The 24,371-nt window shown below is 45.3% G+C and overlaps 1 long non-coding RNA gene across 1 annotated transcript; it reads right to left on the minus strand.

The window, feature by feature from the left end:
• Window positions 1-1,579: 1,579 nt before the first annotated feature.
• LOC140709287 (uncharacterized) lies at window positions 1,580-12,495 on the minus strand. The gene is made up of 3 exons (XR_012089772.1): window positions 11,947-12,495; window positions 7,171-7,441; window positions 1,580-3,214 (listed from the first exon to the last, which is right to left on the minus strand). It is a non-coding gene; the product is annotated as an uncharacterized lncRNA (long non-coding RNA).
• Window positions 12,496-24,371: the final 11,876 nt, after the last annotated feature.

A 24,371-nucleotide genomic window follows, 5' to 3' on the forward strand; every position in this document is an offset into this window, starting at 1 on the left:
CTAGGTGACACTAACATTCCAAAGTCTGTGCTCATATTCAGAAAAGAAAGTTCAGCATAAAGTACTAAACCAGGAGTCAAGATACTATATTTTCAACTGCTGTTCCAACAGCTGTTTTATAAAGGGCCAGTTTATGTCATGCCTTTCTAATTTGATCTAAAGTGCCAGGTGGCATTGGGGCTGGCACAGCCTTGCTCAATTATGTCTTGAGGAGTACACAGAGACTGCCAGGCTGAGGGAAGACACAAGAGAATAGAAGAGATGCTCTCAGGGAACGAGAGACCACACGGCCCCAGAGTCAGGGGCAGCATCAGCCACTGTCGGCTGCTCATTTTCCCAGACACAGCCCACAAGCCTCAGCCATGCTGTGCTTTGCAAGACGTTTCTTCACCTTTTCAATAAACCTGACTGAATTGAAGCTGATGGGGGTTTATTTCTCCATCATCAATGAAATTCTTCACCGCAACAATCTCCAATGAATTTTGGACACAGCACGCAGGCCCATCCCTGCTTCTCTTCCACTGTGTCCCCTGTAGCTTGAAAAGGAGGACGTACTGTACTACCACCAAATCTTCCTCTGGCTCTGATATTCCATTATTCTGGTTTCTTTTTGGCTACTTTGCTTTTGGAAGCATGCATCCTAAGGCATCCAGTTGAACAAACTTTGTCTACTGTGTCCAGGCATTCCTGGTGGGATTTCAGATAAGATACTCTTGGGTTGCTACACTCACAACCACTGAACCAATTCTATGACCATCTGTTTCATGGCCACATGTCTGTTCATTTTATATGAACATAAAGCAAGGGGACAGACAGCAAACTCGCATGTTATAAATTGTATCATCTTAAAAAGGAAATAAGGCAACACTTTACGATAAAACCTTAAGATGCATTAAATTTAAGTCTAATGCAATAAAGAATGCCCATAAAATTCCTATCTAAAGAATGTTTAGAAAATTGTTGAACAATTGACATCATCATTTAAAGTGATATGAAGAAACCTTCTCAGCTAAGCATATGGGCTAGGTTAGAGAGAAAGATAGAGGACCCATCTCTGCCCTGGAAAAACTACTGGTAGCATCTTTCAAAAAGCTCTCTGTGTTTGAGTACGCACCTTGATCCACAGGCTCACACTGGATCCCAACTGGCCGCTGCTTCTTGGCATTAACATTGGATTCCCTACTAGTAAATCTTACCAAGATCTGAGTTTCTGCAGATACGATATTATTTTGTTTGACCATCCTTATCTTCAAGGGCTACCAAGAAGGAACAAAGAATTTATTTACCTCCCCAAGGGTAAAGATTTTACCAATGAGACACTTTCTTACTATGACACCAGGGCCCCCTATGCCCTGTTCACTTCAGTGCCCTTTGTGCCCTGACAGAAGCTCATGCTGGCTACAGAATTCCTTATATGATTAACCTCCTTCCTGAATCCCAACTTCATGCTGGTGGTCATGACAGGTGTCCTGTATCCCATGCTCATGTCCCTGAAGTCATCAGCCTGTCTCCAGTTAGAAAAAATTACATGTATATAGACAGGCCTCTTTGCAAGTAGCAAAAGCTTTCTCACCTTCATACATTAAGGGCTGGAATGTATAATAGTATACACACTTTGGGGAAAAATGTCTGGCATCTTCTTACAGAACTAAACAACGACCTACTCTATGACTCAGTAATTCCTAAGCATTTATCCAAGAGAAATTAAAACATATGTCCAGAAAATGATTTATACAAGAATGTTCATAGCACTTTTATTCATAAGAAGAAAAACTGGAAACATTCAAGCATCTGTCAATACAAGAATGGATCAATAAACTGTGATACAGTCATTCCATGGAAAGCCTAAAGGAACAAACTGTTGACACACAAAACAACATGGATGAATCTCAAAAACATCTTGAGTGCAATAGGAGCCATACACAAAAGAGTGTGAGAAAAGAGAAGAACAATCATGGTCTCAAGAAATGCAGAGCAGAGAGCCCAGAGGCAAAGACTCACAGGACAGCGGGTCAGTCCCAGGCTGTGGATCCTAATTAAGAAACTCCTGCTGGATTTTGCCCAGCTCCATTTCCAAACTATTGTGGGTCAGTGACTTCTTTATCCCTTCCTTATTCCCTCATTTTGAACTAGAATCACTGTAGTTGTTATTCCATGTCTGTCCCGTCATTTCACATTAGGGGCAGATAAGCTGTTCGTTCCGTTTCACAGGTCAACGGAGGAAAGGGAATTATGTCAAGGATCTGTACTTAACGGGCACCCTCAGAAGCCTCATCCACACCTGGTGTGGATGTTTTAAATAGGATTTTAAACTTTTCATCTGATGTGTTCTACACGACATTTTTCATGTTGAACTAATGCTTTAATGACATGAGATTGGGAAACCTTAGGGGAGAGGGTGAATGCATTTCGCAGTTGGGGGAATGTGAATACTGCGGTAGATGGAATTTCTGAAATGGTCCCCGAACATGCCACACCCTTGTCTCTAAAGCCCGTTAAGGTGATGAGACACCATTCCTGTGATTATGTTGTTACATGCCAGTTATATGACTTTAAGCTGGTGAGGTTACCTGCATGCACTGGATCTAATCACATCACTCCATATATGACAACTTTCTGGGGCTGGTTGGAGAAGCTGAAGTTAGAGAAGATAGGAGCTTGAGAAGGACTCCATGAGCTGCTATTGGTTGATAAAGGAAAAGACAGATAAGGAGGAAAGCTGGGGACCTCTGAAGTCAGAGTGTCTCCTGGCTGACAGTCAGCAAAGATGAAGGGCCCTCAGTCCCCCACAAACAAGAATAGGAACTCTTTCAATATCTGTAGTGAACTGGGAGAAACAGCTTAAGCTCTAGAATAAAACACAGCCAGCCCATTCCTGGATTTTCGCCTCACACGACTCTGAGCAGAGAACCCAGACACTTCATTCCAGACTTCTGTGGTTTCAAACCACTGGTTTACAGTAATGTGATAATTGGCAGCAAGAGAAAACTAGTACAGGTGTCTGTCTCTCCTCTTGAATTTCAATTTCAGATACATGGATGCTAACCCTTCTATGAGAGAAAATCAATCAACCAATCAATGAATGAAAGAACTATTGCAAAAATATTGCCCTCACTCTTATGTGGTTGTTCCAGAGCCCTTGCCACCTGAAGAAGACAATGAGGGCTATTTCAGGCACATGGGGAGCGTGGCTTTACCGTTATCAATCACATTTCTGAAAGCATAAAAACGGTTCAGGTCGGGCCGTGGCTCATGTCTGTAATCCTAGCACTTTGGGAGGCCAAGGCAGGTGGATCACTTGAAGTCAAGAGTTAGAAGCCAACCTGGCCAACACGGAGGAACCTTGTCTCTACTAAAAATACAAACATTAGCCAGGCGTGGTGGCAGGCACCTATAATCCCAGCTACTCAGGAGGCTGAGGCAGGAGAATCACTTGAACCCAGGAGGTGGAGGTTGCAGTGAGCTGAGATCGCACCATTGCATTCCAGTCCATGGAATAGAGAAAAACGCCATCTCAAAAAGGAAATAAATAAATAAATAACAAAGATAGTTCACTACTTAACCCCACATATTATTACACGAAAATGTATCATCTTGATTTTAACAGCAGATTTTTTTAAATTCCTTTTCTTGTGCTCACCAGACAAGGTCTGGTAGCAAGTACCGGTCACCAACACAGATGAACCAATTCAAGGAGAGCCATAAACAGGACTACTGTTATGTTTCCCAAAAAAACCATCCCTAGAATGCAATCTCTTCTCTACTTGTCACAAAATGAATACAATAGTCCACTATATAAAGTCCCAAACACATGAAAATGTAAATAGAATGAAGTCTGCTTTACAAATATTCATTCTATTCAGACTCAGTCATGGGGACCAGGTATTAGGAAATGACTACAAAGAGGTTCAAGGGAATTTGGGGAAGCGACAAAATGTGCTGAAGTAGAAACTCTGCTGATGGCTGCACAATTCCATAAATCAGCTGAAATCACTGAGTCGTATGTTGACAACGGGTGACTTTTATAACAAGTAATTCTTTAAACGAACTTTTGGGTTTCTATGCCAACGCAGAAAGAGCTAGGGAGCCATCACTTGTCCTCACAGCTAGCAAAAGGCTACAAGGTGCAAAACCCTAAGAATCCAAGGAGATAACATTCGAGAAAATCTCACGGATCTTGGGTTCAACGATGGCTTCTTAGATACAAAACCAAAAGCACAATATACTAATGAAAAAAAATTAAGTTGAATCTCATTAAAATTAAAAACTTCTGCTCTGTGAAAGACTCTGTTAAGAGAATGGAAAAAGCAAGTCACAGACTGGCAGAAAATATTTACAAAATAATCTGATGGAAAAACTGCTGTCCCAAATATATGAAGAATTCTGAGAACAACACAAAGCCAAAAAAAAAGAAAATATTGGTGAAAGATCTGAACACCTCATTAATAAGATACACAGATGGCAAATAAGCATATGAAAAAGATGCTCAAAATCATTTGGCATTAGGGAATTGCACATTAAAACAAAAATGAGATATCACTGTAAACCTACTAGAATGGCTAAAATTCAAAAAGGTGAACACACCAATGCTGTCAAAGATGAAAAGCAACCAGAACTCTCCATAGCTAGTAGAATCAAAAGGGTACAGTCACTCTGGAAAACTTAAGTTCACTCAGAATCCTGCACATAAGTAGTTACAGCAATTTTCTTCATAATTGCCAAAACTTGGAAGTACCCAAGATATCTTTCACCAAGTGAATGAATAAGCAAACTGTGTTGTAGCCCCACAATGAAATCTGATTCAGTGATTTTAAAAAGCAAGCCATCAAGCCATGAAAAGACATGGAGGAACTTAAAGTAGACAATGCTAGAAAGAAGCCAGTCTGGAAACCTACATACTGTACAATTTCAACTCGAGGACATTCTTGGAAAGTCAAAAAGAGAGAAGTAGTAAAATGATGAGTGGTTGTCAGGAGTGGAAGAGAGGTAGACGCATGAAATGGTGAAGCACAGGGAATTTTCAGCAGTGAAATTATTTTGCATGACGCTGTATTGGGGATTTAGGACATTATGTAATTGCCAAAACACATAATCTGTGAAACTCAGATGAACTCTAATGTAAACATTTAGTTGATAATGATGTATCAATAGCGGTTCATCAATTGTAACGAATGGACCACACTAATACAACATACTTATAGGGGAAATTGTGTGCTGGAGGACATGGGAGCCTAGGGGAACTCCCTGTACTATCCACTCAATTTTTCTGTAAACCTATAACCATTCTAAAAAATAATGTCTATTAATTTTTTTTTAAATAGGATGCAGCAGTCGCATATCAAGGTTTTGCTGGCATCCTGTTATTGTGTGGTTAGTACTTGGCATTGAAGTGCACCAACCTGGAGTCAGAGCAGTTGGAGATTTCCAGGCCTGTGCCATTTACCTCAAATCCTGGGGTGCCCCGGAAAATAGCAGATCAGTTAGGGAGAAGCAGCCTCAGCAATCTAGACAGAGCAGGTTTGTGGTAAAGACACATACAAACCATCTGGGTGGGCAGACCTTGGTGAAGACTAGAAACCACTGAGACTCAGCAGCTGCCCCAGTGGAACCCACAAATCAAAGGAGGGGCTGGGAGGAGCTAAGGGCTACTGGACGAGCTCCCTGCCTGCAAGACAGAAGCAGCTCCAGAGATTCTGGTAAATAATGTAGGTTTCAATACAGTGTGATATACTCAAAAAAGCAGAGAGAATGAAAAGGAAAGAAAAAGAGAGAGCATGAGAAAGAAAGAAAAAGAAAAGCAGAAAGGAAGAAAGGAAAGAAGGGAGGGAGGGAAGGATGAAGGAAAGGACGAAGGGAGGGAGGGCGGGAGGGAAAGAATAAAGAGAGAGAAAGAGAGTTGGAGGGAAGCAGGGAAGGAAGGAAGGGAGAGAGGGAGGGAGGGAGAGAGGGAGGGAGGGAACAAATTTACATGAAGATGAGAACATTGGGGAACTTACACCACCAATATTTTCCATTAACAGGAACACGCTAACTAGTTACTAGAGAAAGACGCACTACTGTAAAACCATATACTGTCCATGGGGTACAACCCCTTCCTCCTCCTCTGAAACACATTCTCTCGCCCACTATTGCCAGAGGCACTGAGTCTTATCTTTGGATAAGTTCTGCCCACAAGAATGAGAGGAGATAGTGGACCCCAGAACACCAGGCCACGACCGTCCCTACTAATCCTTGTCCACTCCAGAAGTTACCTGGCTGCAGTCAGTGGCCTCAGCCCCTGGGTCTGATGTCATCCATTTGCCTTTCTCACTGGACTTCTCTCCTTGCACTGGCTCCCACTCCCCCAGGACCTGGTGGGCGGCCACGTGAGAAGGACACAAACAGGCCATGCCCCTTTCTTTCTCCCCCTCTCAATGCCTGCAGTGGTGGGTTCCGTGGGGTAGTGGCCTGAGATTTATTCATTATGGGGCCTCTAGCCCAGAGCAGGGCCTGGTACCTAACAGTCAACCCATGAAAGCTCAGGGAAAGAAGGCATCCACCACAAGGTCCTGGGGAACCAAGAATTCCACTGTGGCCCATAAATTCTAAGTCCTACAGGATTCTGGAATGGGAGATGGGACAGGCCTTCAAAAGTGGCCACTCTTTCAACCCATTATACTGTCAACTGAGCCATGTTTCCCCAACCTGGACACATCTAGAGGGCACCGCCTAAAACCAGACACATCTCCCCATCCAGGAGAGAGTAGGGGCCTGAGCCTGGGGCATGCAGGGGGACAGGGAGGGGATGAGCCAAGAAAGTTGAAGAGGAGAAAGCAGGTGAAAGGGGACAGCAGGGTGGAAACAGAGAGAAAAGGGGGCAGACAATGGGGGGTGAGAGGGGAAGAGCGAGGAGAGGGATGCAGATCTAGCTACTGAGGAAAAGTCCTGGAGAGAACACTGTCCTCTCCTGAAGTAAAATCACTTCCACCTGACCACGGCACTGCAGGTCGTGGGCAGCACACACTGGGAATATTTGTTCATTCATTTAACAAATACTTATTTCATATCTGTTTCATGCCAGGCAAGGTCCTGCGATGTTTAGGGACCTTGGCATCTTCCCTTCACATCTAAGTCACAATAGAAAGAGGACTCTCTGACCCCATCGAGCCGGCAATGCCTCAGGATTTTTACCTGTTGGATCTGGCAGCTCTTCATGTCGGCCCACACCCTGTGAGGCTGCTCTTGGTGCACCGAATGGGGAAGTTTCTGCATCAGTGCCTCGGAGAGTCCACCGGAAGCCCTGGACAGTGGGAGTCGGTGGCACCCCAGCGTGGAGGCCAAGAGCACACAACACTGAAGCTCCAGACACCCTCAGGAAGACAGGAAGGGACTATCGGCTGGTGAGAGCCTGGATCACCAGGAACCTTCGCCTGGGTCGAAAGAGGATTTGCCTTCAGATTGCCTGTGAGATAAAAGAGAGAAATCAAGGTTAACATTGAGATTTGGGGCTTCGGCAACTTGAGGGATGGAGCTGCCATTTACGGAGACTGGGAAGACCCAGGAAAGAGCAGCTTGAAAGGTGGTGGGGAACTCGAGTTGGTTGGGTTTCTGTCATATGTAATCAACAGTCCTGACCAGACTGGGCAATATAGTAAGACTCCATCTCTGAAAATAAAAACTGAAAAATTAGCCGAGCATGGTGGTGCACACTTGTAGTCTCAGCTACTCGGGAGGCTGAGGCAGGAGGATTCCTTCAGCCTTCAGTTAGAGGTTAGTGAGCTATGATGGCACCACTGCACTCCAGCCTGGGGGGAAAAAAAATAAAGAGTCCTGACTAAATACTTGAGTAGCCAGGGAAGTTTTCACAAAGTAAGTAATATTTGAGGCACATCTTAGTGAACGAGAATTCGATTATTACTGTTAGGGAATTAAGAGAGTGTGGGTGTAGTTAGTTACTGCTTACTGAACTATCGTTGGAATCTCATCTACTGCTCTATCTGGTCTATCTGTACACATATATTCTATATGCTGTCTCGCTGAGCTTTCGCTAGGTTATGCTACAGTAACAAAAGCCCCAAAATCTTAGCAGCTACCCACACAAAGCTTTATTTTTTATTGACGTTTCCTTTTATGGCAGGTTGACTGTGACTCTGCTCTATACAAGCTATTTTATTTGTTAGATGGTGAAAACTGTGATACTTGGAGATTGCTGAATATGGTATTAGTATGTTCATTCATTCACTCATTTAACAAATATTTATTCATTATCTGTTTCATGCCAGGCAACGTCAAGTACTGAGAATACTGTGGTGAATAAAAGAGACAAAATCTCTAATTTCCAGGAGCTAATATTGACAATAAGATTAAAGACAAACAAAATAATCATAACAACAATGAATATTATATTCATAAATATAGCTGTAAGAGATTTTAGTAAATCTTTTAAATTACAAAAACGTAAAAATTATTAAAACTAAAATGGCCAGGTTTGATGGCTAATGCCTGTAATCCCAACACTTTGGGATGCCAAGGTGGGAGGATCATTTGAGCCCAGGAGTTTGAAACCAGTCTGGGCGCTACAGGAAAACCCTGTCTACAAAGAAATAGAAAATTAGCTAGGTATAGTGGTGCATTCCTGTAGACCCAGCCACTAAGGAGGCTGAGGTAGGAGGACTGCTTCAGCCTGAAAGGTCAAGGCTATAGACAGCCATGATCATACCACTGCACTCCAGCCCGGGTGACAGAGCGAGACACTGTCTCAAGAAAAAAAAAAATTATTCGATGTAGTCCTCAAACTATTATGTAGAATACTATTGTTTACATCACATCACATGAGTCCTTTCAATGGCTGAACACTTATTTCAGTGCGATCCAGAAAGCTTTCCTGGGAACTAAGTACACCTAAGAACAATTCAGTATGAAAGAGTTACTGCCTTGACAGGAAGATTGTAAACATTTTAAAAGGCAAATAAATAAATAAAAGAGTGAAAACTGTAGCTCTGTGAGGCTCAAATAACATCTCATTCAAGTCACAATGAACATCTAGCAATCATTCTGAACACCACATAATTCACTTAATACATTTTGCCTGAACGCCCAACACATCTGAATGACCAACACCTGTATGTAGCCAAGAAACTGACAATCATTTTTAAATTATCACCTATGACTCCATCGGCTCTACGCACTTATTTTTTAAATTTTATTCATTTATTTATTATTTTTATTTTTTGTAGAGATGGGATCTCACTATGTTACCCAGGTTGGTCCAGAAACAGAAACAGACCCACACTAATTTCAGAACTCAGATGACAATACAGTCATTCGATTTATGAAAAAACGTGCCACACGGTGCAGAAGGAAAAGGATGGTCTTTTCAATAAATGGTGCTGGATCAAGCAGACACATCCATGTAGTAAACAGTGATCATAGCCAAGTGGGGTGGCTCATGCCTGTAATCCCAGCACTCTGGGAGGCTGAAGCAGGCAGATTACTTGAGCCCAAGAGTTCGAGACCAACCTGGGAAACATGCTGAATCCCCATCTCTACAAAAAATACGAAAATTAGCCAGGCATGGTGGCGCACGCTTACAGTCGCAGCTACTCAGGAGGCTAAGGTGGGAGGATCGCTTGAGCCAGGAGGTGGAGGTTGCAGTGAGCTGAGATGCTGCCACCACACTCTAGCCTGGGCAATAGAGTGAGGCCCTGTCTGAAAAAAAAAAAATGCAAAAACTAAAATAAAATTGCTATAAGGTTAACACAGAAAAATGTGTTCATACTCTTAGGTTAGGCGTTGATTTCTTAAACAGGACACAAAAAGTAGTAACCATCGAGGAAAAGATTGATAAACTACAATTTCATTAAAATTAAGAATCTCAGGCCGGGTGCAGTGGCTCATGCCTGTAATCCCAACACTTTGGGAGGCCGAGGCAGGTGTATCACGTGAGCCTAGGAATTCCAGACCAGCCTATGCAACGTGGCAAAACCCCATCTCTACTAAAAATACAGAAAAGAGTTGAGTGTGGTGGTGCTCCCAGCTACTTCTGGGCTGAGGCAGAAGCATCACCTAAGCCTTGGGAGGTCAATGTAGTGGTAAGCTGAGATTGTGCCACTGCACTCCAGCCTGGGCAACAGAGTGAGAGCCTGTCTCAAAAAGAAAAAAAAAAAAGAGAGAATCTCCATTCATGAAAAAACACCATTAAAAGAGTAAAAAGGCAAGTTACAGATTGAAAAAAGGGAAATGCAATACATATATATCCTAGAAAGGATGCATATCCAGAATAAAGTATTACAAATCAACAGAAAAACAAGCAAGTCAATGAAAAGTGGATAAAAAGATTTAATAGACACTTCACAAAAGAGGGCATAAAAATGGCAATAAAAGATAATCTCAATTAAACCACACTGATACATTACTGCACTCCTACTAGAATGGCAAAATAATTTTTAACTGACAGGCATCAGCAAGGACATGGGGTCACCAGAATATCCCTGCTAAATGGTACAACCACTTTGGTAAAATGTTCAACAATATGTAATACTAAAGTTTATCATTCATATACCTCTAAAACCAACAATGCCACTCCTACAAATAGACCCCAGTCTAGTACTGTTCTATTTCTTGAACTGTGGTGGTTCACGGTGAAAATTACTTTTTTTTTTTTTTTGAGACAGGGTCTCACTCTGCCATCCAGGTCGGAGTGCAATGCCATGATCATGGCTCATTGCAATCTCAGCCTCCCAGGCTCTGGTGATCCTCCCACCTCAGCCTACCGGGTAGCTGGGACTACAGGCACACACCACCACACACAGCTAACTTTTGTATTTTTAGTAGAGATAGGGTTTTACCACATTGCCCAGGCTGGTCTGGAAATCCTGGGCTCAAGTGATCTACCCAGCTTGGCGTCCCAAAGTGCTGGGATTACAGGTGTGCTCTACTGCGCCCGGACCAGCTGCACTTTTAAAATAGTCAACTTCTTCTGTATACTTCAGTACCTTTTCACAGATTTCTTTGACACGAAGTTCTCAGAAATCTTAAAGTTAGCATTTCAGAATAGAAAAAAAATAGCTTCTGCTTCACTGGTGAAATTTTACTAATAAAATTTAAAAACAAAAAGAAAGCTACTAACGCACATCAGCTCCGAACAAAGATTAAACACTACCAGCAGATCTTTAACTTCGTGAAGCACTGAGATTCATTCTTTCGGCAAAGAAACGATGAACACTGTAACCCAAAGAAAAGATACCACTTGAGAAAAGACTTCTTTTCGAAAGCAGTTCTAGCAGCAAAAGACAGGAGGAAAGCAAGGAAACCATGCCAAGCGTCTTGGTTAACTCTTCGGTGAAAGGACGCCAAATGAGATGATCTAAGAAGCCAGAAAGACAGACAGACAGACACAGGGAAATCACAGCAACTCTTTGCAGTGCAAACACCAACCCCACAGTCCATCCTACTGGAAATCCTGCGGTTAATTTGAGGCTTGCCCCGCTAGTCATGAGGTGATTCGGTGATGGCCACAAACGCTCCTCATGTGCATCCTGGACCTGGCACACCTGGCTTGCCCATCGCCAGCCTGGAGACACCGCCAGGAGCAGAATCCCGGAGGCCAATAAAGACTCCAACTTTGCAAGCAGAGGGAACCGATTTCTGGCCTCGAAGGTGGGGTCCGGGGTCAGTGTCCTCTACAGGATATAGGAGGACGTGCCCCCGAAGCTGCTCCGTCCCTCCACTGCCTGCGATGCCACAGAATACCCGCCAGCGACTTTCTTCCCCAGCGCGCACCAGAGGTGGGCTGCGGGCGGCAGCAGCAGGGGAAGAATCCAGCTCAGGGAACTCAGGCCCCGGCCGTGCAGCCCCCACACCCACCACCCCTCGCGCTACAAAACTTGCCACGGCCGCGCCTCAACCCAGCTGTGCGCCCGCGGGTCCCGGATTCACCGCCCGCCCAGCCGCACGGGGCGTCCTCACCTCGGAAACGCTGGGTGAACTTCGCGGTAACTTCCCATCCACAGAGCAGCCGGCAGCCGCGCCGCCGCGCCTCTTGCCCAGCTCTGGCGCAGCAGGTCGCCCGTCCAGCGTTCCAAAAGCGCCATGCTCACTCAGAAGCTCAGGCAGCCTCGCGACCCTCACCTACCCCTCCCAGTACCGCCGCGGTCTCAACCGCCAGCCAGTTCCGCGCCCGCGCCAGCCCGCGACTGGCTCCTCAGGATCAGGCTGGGCGGAGTCAGGAGAACCCAAGGCGCAGGCGCGGCGGGGTCTTAAAGGGACCCGACCGCCTCTACTGCATAACGGTTCCAGCAGGTTAGGGGCCTCCCGGGCCGAGAAAAGGAGTAACCGAGGGGATGGACCCAGTGCAGCGGGGATGGGGAAATCCCTCTCTCCCCTCCGCCTCTCTTTCAAAACACCAGCCCTCCACTCTGCAAATCGCTGATTTTCCCGGCCACTTGAACCGCCCCTGCCAGGTTAAAGAGGCAGGAGACACACCCCCTCGGGGCCCCGAGCGACCCCGCGCTTAGCACTGCAGGCCTCGCGCTGCCGCACCGCCCCCGAGTCTGACTTCCAGGCCCGGGCACGCGGTGCAGAGGCGCAGGCTTCAGAAAGCAGCCCCCAGCTCCCCCGACAGGTGGCCTTAGGTCACTCGCAAAAAAAAAATCCAACGTGTCAATGGCACTTGTAGTTATTTTCTAATTTAAATTTATAACAGATTTTGCAGATGGGCTCCCACTGAAATAAACCTTTGAGAAAAAGAAAACCTTTTTTTTTAACAAGGTTAGGAAATACCAAGAAATAGGAAGTAAAGCCATGCCGTCCACCCAGCTAAAAACTTTGAAAACTTGATATTTTATCTAAGGAAAATGTTTGCATAACTTTAAGTCATGCCATTATTTAAAATCAATTTCAATTAACAATTTCATTGCAACTGAATCTAGTGTAAGCAAAGATACATCCCTGATAATCTACCTCTCCCCTCCTGTATTCCATCCATCAGCAAGTCCTACTGGTTTTTACCTTCCAATTTTTCCTTGAATGTATCCTCTTCTGTCTCTTCCATCAGCACCCTAGTCTAGGCTGCCTTCACCTGGGGAGTGGGGGGTGGAGGGACTACTGACCTAGTCTTCTGGTTTACCCATATCCCCTTTATCGCCCCTCTAATCTCAACACAACTGGCAGAGTGGTTTTTCAAAATATAATGTGACCCTGTCACTTCCCAGCCTAAACCACACCTTCCCATTCTCTTAGACGAAACCTCCTAACTAATCAAGCCCTGAATGACCAGGAGCCTTGCCCACTTCTTCATCTCTTCTCACTACTCAGACCAATTCCATTCTCCTCTCTCTGCTCCAGACAAACTGGTCTCTTTTATTCCCTATTTACCAGCTTCCTGGCCTCCACAGAGCTTTTTCTCATGCTTTGCTCTGTGCCGGGAAGGTTCTTCTAACCCCCATCCTTCTGAGAACAGCTGTAGTCTCCACCTCTAAAAGGCACCTTCTGACCTTCTGGTGCATTACTCCTCTCACATTGCATGAAACTGTAATCGGGTGGTTATTTTGGTGAATTTTTTACTATCAGCTACGTAAGCCCAGGGATTTGGTTTTGTTTGGCTCATGATTTGTATTTCCACATTTGTTAAATACATATTTGTTCATAAATGAGAATGATAGGCACTAGAAGTTGAAGTAAATTTGGCATAAAGTCAGAGAAAGGTAAAATGTCACAGTCTGACATTTGGAGTCAGAATGTAGAAACTTCAATTATATTAAAACTGATTTTATATCTTTTTAGGCTGAGTTGTCACAGGATGCTTTGGGTAACCTTTAAAACTGAGTTCTCAAAGAGCCTTGTATAAACACCTGAATTAATAATGATAAGCCATGGGATGGCCCACATAAAACTAATAACATTGGTTGCTTCAAGAGAGGAAGACCGAGTCAGGCACAATGGCTCATGGCTGTAATCCAAGCACTTTGGGAGGCCAAGGCCCACAGATCATTTGAGCTCAGGAGTTTGAGACTAGCCTGGGCAACTTGGTGAGACCCTGTCTCTACACAAGATACAAGCAAAATTAGCCGGGTATGGTGGCGGGCACCTGTAGTCCCAGCTATTTGGGAGGCTGAGGTGGGAAGACTGCTTGAGCCCAGAAGGGTGAGGCTGCAGTGAGCCATGATCAGGCCACTGCACTCCAGCCTGGACAACAGAGCAAGATCCTGTCTCAAAAAAACAAAACAAAACAAAAAAGAGAGAGAGAGAAATGAAGACTGGTGACTGGTGGCTATTGGTGGGAAGGAGATTTTTACTACATGCCCAAAAGGTTTAAAATTGTAACTTTTTTATTTTAAAGTCTGTGAAGATAAATGACAGAAAAGAGCACATACCTTCCCATTTATTTGAAATTCTAGAAAGGGGAAAATTAATCTGTGGTGAAAAAATCATAACAGTGGTTCCCTCTGGCAGGGGATTGACTGGGAAGGTACATGAGAGAAATTTCTGGGTGGTAAAAATGGTCTCTGTCTTTATAGGGATATTAATTATATAAGTGTTTTCATTTGTCAAAAAACATACAGTTAACACTTCAATGAATGTAAATTTTTACCTTAAAAACTGTAAGAATAAATACAAATTTAAAATCTACTGGCTAACCCCTAGTTGAGTACTCAATGTCTATGGGTATTGGCCAAGGCTATACATACTCGATTTTGTTTAGTCCTCATACCTTCCTCAAAGGGTAGGTATTATTACCATAATCCCCTTGCATATGAAGAAGCCAAAATGTAGTAAATACTAAATAACTTGCCTCGATTTATACCCCTGGAAAATGGTGGAAGAGCTTTAAACACCATCAGTCAAATGCCAAAAGTTGTTAAACATTAGACCCTATAGCACTTCTCTGAAATTATAGTATTTTTGATATATATATACATATATATGTGTGTGTATATATACATCTCATCTACTAGATCAACAGCTTCACAATGATTGAAATCATAGTTTGTCTTTTTGTTTGTTTGAGGTTTATGTTTTTATTTCATTACTTTAAAGACTGAGTCTCAGCCGAGCATGGTGGCTCACGTCTGTAATCCCAACACTTTGGGAGGCCAAGGTGGGTGGATCACTTGAGGTCAGGAGTTTGAGACCAGCCTGGCCAACACGGTGACACCGCATCTCTACAAAAAATACAAAATTAGCCAGGTGTGGTGGCACGTGCCTGTAATCCCAGTTACTCGGGAGGCTAAGGCAGGAGAATCGCTCAAACCTGGGAGGTGGAGGTTGCAGTGAGCCAAAATTGTGCCATTGCACTCCAGCCTGGGCGACAGAGTGAGACTCCATCTCCGAAAAAAAAAAAAAAAGACTGAGTCTCCCTCTGTTGCCCAGACTGGACTTGGATTCCTTAATTCAAGCCATCCACCTGCCTAGGCTTCACCTGGGACTACAGGCTCAGTATTTTTGTCTTAAGTTTCTAAGCAGTCCCAACACTTTGCACAGTAGCTGTTCAATGTATTTTCAGTAAATGATTAAAAACAAGCTTGATGTTGATTATATTGGTACAATTTATATTTACATATGTAATATTTATATTATATGCTTTTATATATTTATATATGTGTGTATGTGTATAATTGGTACTAACTTAGCACTGCTGTGCTTAACTGCCTGAGATGCATCTCAAATGAATAGGCCTGGCCGGGCGCAGTGGCTCACGCCTATAATCCCTGCACTTTGGGAGGCCGAGGCGGGTGGATCACGAGGTCAGGAGATCGAGACCATCCTGGCTAACACGGTGAAACCCCGTCTCTACTAAAATACAAAAAAAAATTAGCCGGGCGCGGTGGCAGGCGCCTGTAGTCCCAGCTACTCGGGAGGCTGAGGCAGGAGAATGGCGCGAACCCGGGAGGCGGAGCTTGCAGTGAGCCGAGATGGTGCCACTGCACTCCAGCCTGGGCAACAGAGTGAAGACTCCGCCTCAAAAACAAAAAAAAAAAAAACAAAAAAAATGAATAGGCCTGAGGAGAGAAGCTTGTGTCATTAGCTCTGACCCTGCAGCACTAATTCTGGTTTACCCCTTTCTTTCAGTCTCCCTGAGCACATCAATTTATTGGCTGAAAGAGCTTACACTTTAACATCTCACCGAAATAGCTCATTCTAACCAAAGAAAGAGCAAACTCTAACTTCTACCAAGTGCTTGATCATTTGCATAAGTGAAATTTCACTGTGTGAGTTTCACCCAACACCACCTCTGCTCCAGCTCCTGCTACTCTACTGCTCATACCCTGGAACTCCACACATGGAGTAGAAGACGGAGGATGCAGGGAGCAGTGGGCAGCAGCAACCTCCTCAGAGGTTTTATTTGCAGTAAATTCAGTGTGCAGCAGGCAAAGCAATGAAGAGTCAAAGTGAGGCAGGAGAATAGCAGAGGGAACTGGGAATTGAATAAAGGTCAAAATGAGTAGGAGCAGAAGCAGGATAAAGAAGTGGGTGAGCATGAAGCAAAATAAGCAGAAGTTGAACAGCGAAAACAAAAGTGAGGTAAGAGTAGTGACTAAAAAGCTTATGGCTGGCAAGATCCAGAGCAAACCAGTAAGAGGCAGCTCCTCAGAGATAGGCATGTGTATGAGAGAGAAAAATTAGCTTTAAAATGACCCCAGATGATAATCATCTCATTAAAGCTAATGCATATACACTGCATATAATGGATGTACTTAAAACTATGGGATGGATGCGATGTGGAAGCTCACAGGGGCCAAAGTAACTAAGCAACCCACCTATCAATCAGAGGGCACATGCTGGGTAGAGATTAGGTAGCCCCAGGAAAAGGAGGAAAAAAAAAAGTGTAAAAAGGCCCAAAGTTCACCAAACTTACGCTGATCTCATTTTGCAGAGGTCAGCCCATCCTCCCCTCTCTGAGAGTGTTACTGTGCTTAATGAGTCTTTTGCTGCTTTGCTGTGTGTGTCATGTCCAATTCTTTAAGATACCAAGAACCTGGGACTTCACAACACCAGCCAGTAACAAAGGTATGTAAGCTTGGGAGGGAGGAAAGAAAGGGGAAGGGGGCTAGAGGAGATTCAGACATGAGATGCATTCACCCTGTAAGTTGAACCCTGGTCTCCAGCATGGGTGTTGACAGTTCTAATACTGAACCATCAATGTTTCATGTGCTATAACCTCTCATGGGTGTAAAAACAAGCAAACAAACAAACAAAAAACAACTCTAGTGTTATGGGCAGGCCTGAAGGGGCGGGGGGATGGAGGTGGGAATGTTCTATAATAGGCTTACACGGATGTCTTTGGAAAACAGAGCCAACAAAGCAATAGGCACTTAAAGCAAAGGCTTGTCCTAAACCTTCTGTTGTTTGCCAAGGGAAGAAATCTTGGCTTAGAGTGAAATTTTCACTTCCTCTCTTGTGTAGATCTCTGTAAGACCTAAAAGCTTGGAAGACAGTCATTTTGATCCTTGGACTTTTCTAGAAACTCAAAAGATGCATCTGGAGACGACTCCTGGAGTAGCCAAAGAGAGTGTGGTTAAGAAAAGAAATATTGGAGTGAACTTGTCACTCACTCCCACTTTTGTAGGTTTCGTAAAAACATATGAGTTTAGAAGCAAGATACTTGGCTTTTTCACGACTCAAAAGAGGTGTAGATGAAGAGAGGCTCGATCATCCCGCAGATCTTCCAGAGTAACCTGGATGCGTCCCTAAATCTCCATATCCTGGTCTTTGAAAGCCTGTTTAGGGAAAGAATTCATGATTGTCTCAAGGTTGAGAGGAAAGGGTTTGGGAAGCACCAAGGCGTGGGTTGGCAAAAAGATTACATCATCATTGAGAAAATGAAATTGCCAGAGGTTTTCACCGAATCTGGGCCCACAGGCAAATGCCTGGATGAACTTCCTGTGTATTTCTATAGAGGTCTGTTATCTAGTTGTATAGAGCCTGTTTCACAATTAGGCTCTTTCAAATCTGGTATGTTGATTTAAATACATTGTAAATAACTTCATAATGTTGCCTGACATATGTCTCCAATGCAAGGCTTTGCCCTGGGTGTCCTGTTTGTTCGCTGTGTCTACTCAAGAGTCCTATACAAATCTATTTTAGAAACACCGCTTCAAAGTCCTTCCAGAGACTCTTCAAAATTAGATCTAGTGAAACCGCACCCTGTGGGGCATTGGTAGTTCAACCCTGGTGTTCTTGCCACCTACGCAGGAGACCCGGGTTCGACTCCCAGCCGAAGCAGGCCTTCTTACCCTTCATGCTCCAAGTTCACGCTCAAAGGGCTGTTACATTTCTGTATTATACTACACATGCTGTACTGCATTTAGGGACCTTGGGTCATGGTGGCTGGAAGCTAACCCGAGTGGCGGGCCACCTCTGGAGAATTCTCTGTGCTAGATCTAATCTCGAATTTACAGTTCCTTTGCTCAAAGCCTGTCTTTGAAAGTGGGGATGTTTCCGGTGGGTTGCTGCAGTCTGGAATACTGGGAACTAAATAAAGCCTTTGCTACTTTCATCTAGTCTCCGGACAAACCCCTAGGTAACCCAAAGGCCATCAGACAGATTCCCGTGATGGGCTTTCCCCTCCATTAGGCGACATCTCACTATAGAGTGAGGATCAAGAAGTAAAGGTCCGAAGCAGAGAAGCTGCGGGCGGGGAGACTCTTTGTTGGTCAGAGAGGCATCGGCAGCCCAAGGAAAAGGGAGGATTGTGGGGAGGTATCTGCGTAGAGATGAGGGGAGCAGCAGAGACAGAGTCTCATGCAGAGATGTGCCCAGACACCCTGAACCAAGTTACTTAACCTCGTCAACCACCGTGGCATCTGCGGCGTCCGTGGGCCCGTTGGTCTTCCAGGAGGGATTCTGTGTCCCTGTTATTGTGTGTCACAGGTGTTAGCCTGATATTTATATTTTTAAGGAGAGAAAACGAACTCCAGAATTTGGGAACTGTTTTTCCAGTTTTGTTTTATACCTCTTGGACACTCCTTCTGAAGGACTGGGTCTGAGGGGCATTGAGGTGTGACTATGGTAGACAAGGGGTGATTAATTTTCATCCAAAAATCTTTGGTGGATTTCCCGCTCTCCGGCTCCCCAGCCTAGCAGTACTTTAAAATAGAAGATCAGCAACATTTGGAGAGTTTTTTTCCTTCGCATTTTAATGATAAACTTGATTTATTCAATTCCAAAAGTTTTCTTTTTCTGAAGTTGTCTTTCTATATTTTGAGTATAAAACAATGGCCATATTATATTGGAACCACCAAGGTTCTTCTCTTCACTTGTTTATTTGTAATGTCTCTGTAATCTGAGAATTTCCTGAGTAAACTGGGTACTGTTACACAGAATTTCTTATTTTTGAACATTCTTTGTAAACAGGAATTAGGATTGGGGGTGGGGAGGGAGCGAGGAGTATGAGTCCTGATTTGTGGAACAGAAAATCATGGATTACTTATGTGATGGATCAAAGAGTTTAAAAACTCTCAGCGTCCCCAGATGTCCCCTGTTACTGTTTGCTGAAGAAAGTTCTGTCTTTGACTCCCTTCCTTACCCTCTCCGGGCCTGTGAGAAGCTTCCTCCCTATTCATTTTATTTCCTCCTCCCCTCCCCGCTCCCCCCCCACCCCTCCCCCCGCAGCCCCCTCCTTTTTTTAGTGAAGCCTTTGGAAGAAAGTCCGGTTTGGGAGAAGACCCACACAGGCAAGGACAGCAGGAGAACACTGACATAGTTACACTCTTGTCGCCAGCACTTTTATTAAGACATTGTGAAAAGACAAAGACAACAGAGGAGAGCAGAGAATAATGTCTCTGTTTCAGCTATTCCAGGACTTTGTTCCAATTGTCCAGAGTCCTTGATCCAAAGTAGTAAAGACTAGGGACATTTTCCCTGAAGGCTTTGATTGCTGGCAAAATCTCATTAAAGGTGTATACATTGATAGGTTGGCCACAGGATTCATAAAAGAAGAGCCCCTGGCCTACATCTGCCAAGATATATGTGTAAGAATGCTCTCTGCAGCATTATTTTTATTGTAAAATAGCAGAATGAATTTATTATTCAATAATTATAAAATGTTCAAATGTATGTGACTATATTCGGACAACGAAAAACGCAGCTGTTAAAAGTAGACAACACTGATGATTCAGATGTTACTGATGAAAATAATCACAGATGACAATTATTGAGCATTTGTGGCACTCTTACCTGCATGACCTTATTTAAAGTTCAGAACAACCAAGGAAAAGAGTAACTTGTGGCGGGCGTGAGAGGTTCCGAGGCACAAAAGGAAGATAGGCATTCAAGGAACACCAGGATAGAAGACCCGCACTAGGAGAAGAGAGAGGAAGAGGAGTCCTCCAGGTGGGATGCTGGAAGGCGTGGAATAGCTCGGCGGAGAGAGGGCGCTCCTGCTCCGCAAGCCTCCCTGCGACCGCAGGCCTCCCGCTGCCTTCTTCCAGGAAGACGGCCCTGCTTTCCTGTGGTCTCCGTTGAGACGCTGCAAAGCGCATCGTCCTCGAGCATTTCTCTTCTCCCCAAGACCCTCCGGAGGAAGGATGGGCGGACGGAAGCTTCACTCCTAAGTGGTCAAGCGCGCAGAGCTCCGCATTCTTCAGGAGCATTTCCCAACTGTCTCTCAAGGGTAAGAGTGGGCCCTGCAGGATGTTGCCTCCCGTTCCCTGAGGAGCAGTGCGGGAAATGCCCACATGACCAGCTCCCGGGCCACGCGACCCAGGCCCTCCAGGAGGAGCGAGGAGTCCTGGGCCCTGAGCCAGCCCCCTGGACCGGCTGTGCCAAGAGAAGCAGCAAGGGAAGCGGTCCCCTCCCGCCTCAGGGTCTCTGTCCTCCTGGAGTTAAGAGACTTGCATCCAACCCCCTCTGCAAGTGCTGGAGAGGAGGCTAGGTCTTTCCCACGGGCTGGGGGCCTTGCTGTCCCAAGGACCGCTGGGGAGAAAGAGGAGGCAGAGGCGGAAGAGGAAGCCAGCTGAGATGCGTTAAGCAGCTCTGGCTACAGCGGGTAGGGAGAGGGCCCGCGGGACCCAGGAGCTTCGGTGCGGAGCCAGGCCTCAGCAGCAGCCGCCTTGTTCCTGCAAGGGGTGCCTCCGTCCATCTTGTCCTCAAAGACTGTAGGGAGACCTTCTTGCCCGTTGGGAAAGCGACGTCTCCCATGCTTTCCTACCACGCAGGCCTGGTGTCCCTTCTCCTGCTAGTGTCTGCCCGCCAGCCTGCGGGGGCTGCGGCGGCGGCTGTTCCACGCTCTCGGTGGACGCTGCCTGCCCGCCAGCCAAGAGCCGCGGTTGCAGGCGGGTGTTGGGGAGTCCCGAAGGAGACCCAAGGTCTTGTTCAGGGCTTTTTTGCTATAGTCAAATTCAGCGTGTAAAAGACAGAGAGCTCACGTCTGTCTGTTCGTGAGCTTCAGTGAGAACACCAAGGAAGCATACTCAAGATGCCTAGGAGGGCGGGAAGAGTCTCTGGCAGAGATATCCGCGTGGGCGTTGAGCCAAGGCAGGTGAGGAGAGTGCGCGAACCCAGCCGCCCCGTAGCGCGAAAGCCACCGCAGAGGGGGCCCTGCCTGTGGGGAAACCGCAGGGGTCAGCGCAGCCGAAGTGCGGTGGACTAGCCTCCTCCAGGGAGAACCCCTTTCCTAACCACGGTCTGTACCCCGCCAGGTAAAGGGAAAGGAGGGACAACACAGCCTCCTCTCCACTGGCCGGACGCTCAGGGTCACCACCTTCCCCTCTGCTCTCCCCTCGCCTTTCTTCCAAACCACCGTCCACTGAAGATTCCACCGACAGTCACCCTCCCGACAACCCAGGCCGCCATTCAGCAGCGGCTCCTGCCCGGCAGCCACCACGCCCTCTCACCCCCTCGGTTCTGCCCGCCGCCTCTGCCCAGTCTGTGCACTTCACCTCCCTGGCTCCCGCTCCCCCCTGAGCTTACAGAGGGCGAGGGGCAGGACGGGGCGAAGGCCATTCGGCTGCCCCTCTAGCTTCGGAATCACCCAGTGCACGGGTTTCCACCGTAGCCGGCAAGATGTGTCTCTCCTGTTTTCCGAGGCTTTGGAGCCTGCACAATTGTTCTACAGAAGGCGGTGGCCCCGCCTAGCGTTGGATAGGCGCTTGCTCTGCATGGTGATGTGGGAGCGAGGGTTGACTGTCCGTGTGTCTCAGTCGGGTGGTGTGCTTGCTTCCAAGTCTGGAGTTGGCTGATTCGAGTCCGTTCTATGGAGTGTTTCTTGCATTTTAAAAATTCTTAAACCGCTGGCAACTTTCTTCTATCCAGCACATGCTCTCATGGAAAGGAAGAGCGAGACCAACTTTACCCTCCTCTCCTCTCCGTCCATATGAGGACGTAAATCAAGGTCCACTAGGATTCTGTTCTGGGATCTCTCTCTTTCGTGACGGAGTCCCACTCTGTCACCAGGTTGGAGTGCATTGGCACGATCTTGGCTCATTGCAACCTCCGACTCTCTGGTTCAAGCGATTCTCCTGCCTCAGCCTCCCGAGTAGCTGGGATTATAGGCACGCTCCACCACGCCCAGCTAATTTTTGTATTTTTAGTAGAGACAGGGTTTCACCATGTTGGCCAGGATGCGTCTTGATCTCCTGACCTCGTGATCCGCTCGCCTCGGCCTCCCAAAGTGCTAGGATTACAGGCCTGAGCCACTGCACCTGGCCCTCTCTTTTTTTTTTTTAACTGTCATCCTTGTAGCCCTTTCCATACGCTTTTAAAGTTAAATTGGTTCTATGATATTACGATTACATATGATGCTCTAGTCATTCCTGTACGGCCATTTTCAGCCACTGGTGTAAGTATTTCTGTAGGATAGAGGTGCAATTACTATAGGAAGAGCAATTACTCTATCAGTGTTCACCTGGTTTTTATGTCATTTCATTCTTTCTCTTCTGTTGGCTTATTGGCTTTAACTCTTTCTTTTGTTATTTTAGTAATTGCCTTAGGGCTTATAGCTACCTTTTTAACTGATCTCAGTCAACCTTCAAGTGATGTTAAACCTCGCCTTCTGGCCTTAATGCTATTGCTGACATGTACTTTGCTTTTATGCATGTTATAAACCCCACAACCCATTGTTAATAGCTTTTGTTTAAATGGTCAAATCTTTACAAAAGAAATTTACAAAATAAGAAAATACCCATTTCTAGTGTTCTTCATTTCCTCGTGTAGATCTGGATTTTCATCTGGTATTGGATTCCTTCTGTTGTACACATTGATAGAACTGGGAAACAAATTGGAATATGATCTGTTACCGTTCCCATGGAAGATAAATTTGCAGAATGTACTCAAATTAGAAGCATTAAATAAATGCTGTAATTAAAAATGGCACATCCTGTTCTCTACACTATAGAAATATATGCAGGAGTGTCCAAAGATATGTGTACAAGTATGGTAGAGATTGCAGCATCATTTGTAATCCTAAAACCATGAAACCCACCTCATTTCAAAAACATCTTGAAAAAGGTTAAATAAATCATGCACAAACTGAGGAAGAAATGCTGATTTCACAAACAACGACAAGGATCACCATGAGGCTGATTCTACTGTTCACATTTGATAAAGCAATCAGTTCTCCCCAGTTCAAGCACTCCTCCTACCTCAGCCTTTCAAAGAGCTGGAACTACAGGCGAGTGTCACCACGTTCGGATCACTTTTGCATTTTTTTGGTAGAGATGGGGTTTCGCCATGTTGGCCAGGCTGGTCTTGAACCCCTGGGCTCAAGCAATCCACCCACCCCAGCCTCCCAAATGCTGGGATCACAGGTGTGAGCCACTATGCCCAGCCAGATAGTATTTTTCTCTGAAAAGATGGTACATTTACATGGTTCAAAATTCAAATAGGGCCAAGCATGAGTCCTGGAGTTCGAGACCAGCCTGGGCAAAAAAAGAGAGAACCCTGTCTCTATTTAAAAAAAAAAAAAAAAAAAAAAAATTCAAATAGTACAGAAAGTTATAAAGTTAAAATAGGCATCTCTTCCATTCCTGTCTCCTAGTCTCACCCTCTAGGAAATCTGGGGGATGCTGTTGCCTATGAATCCTTTCAGGGATATTTTAGAGTCTTACTCTTGTCGCCCAGGCTGGAGTGCAATGGCATGATCTTGGCTTACTGCAACCTCCACCTCCCAAGTTCAAGTGATTCTCCTGCCTCAGCCTCCCAAATAGCTGGGATTACAGGTGTCTGCCATCATGCCTGGCTAATTTTTGTATTTTTAGTAGAGACGAGGTTTCACCATGTTGGCCAGGCTGGTCTAGAACTCCTGACCTCAGGTGATTGCCTGCCCAGCCTCCCAAAGTGCTGGGATTACAGGCGTGACCTCCGCTCCCAGCCTTTTTTTAAATTAATTAATTAATTTATTTATTTATTTTTGAGATGGAGTCTAGCTCTATCACGATTGTGGGATCTGGCCAGCA

The sequence above is a fragment of the Chlorocebus sabaeus genome, chromosome 20 (genome assembly GCF_047675955.1).
Source record: "Chlorocebus sabaeus isolate Y175 chromosome 20, mChlSab1.0.hap1, whole genome shotgun sequence".
Taxonomy (NCBI): Eukaryota; Metazoa; Chordata; class Mammalia; order Primates; family Cercopithecidae; genus Chlorocebus; species Chlorocebus sabaeus.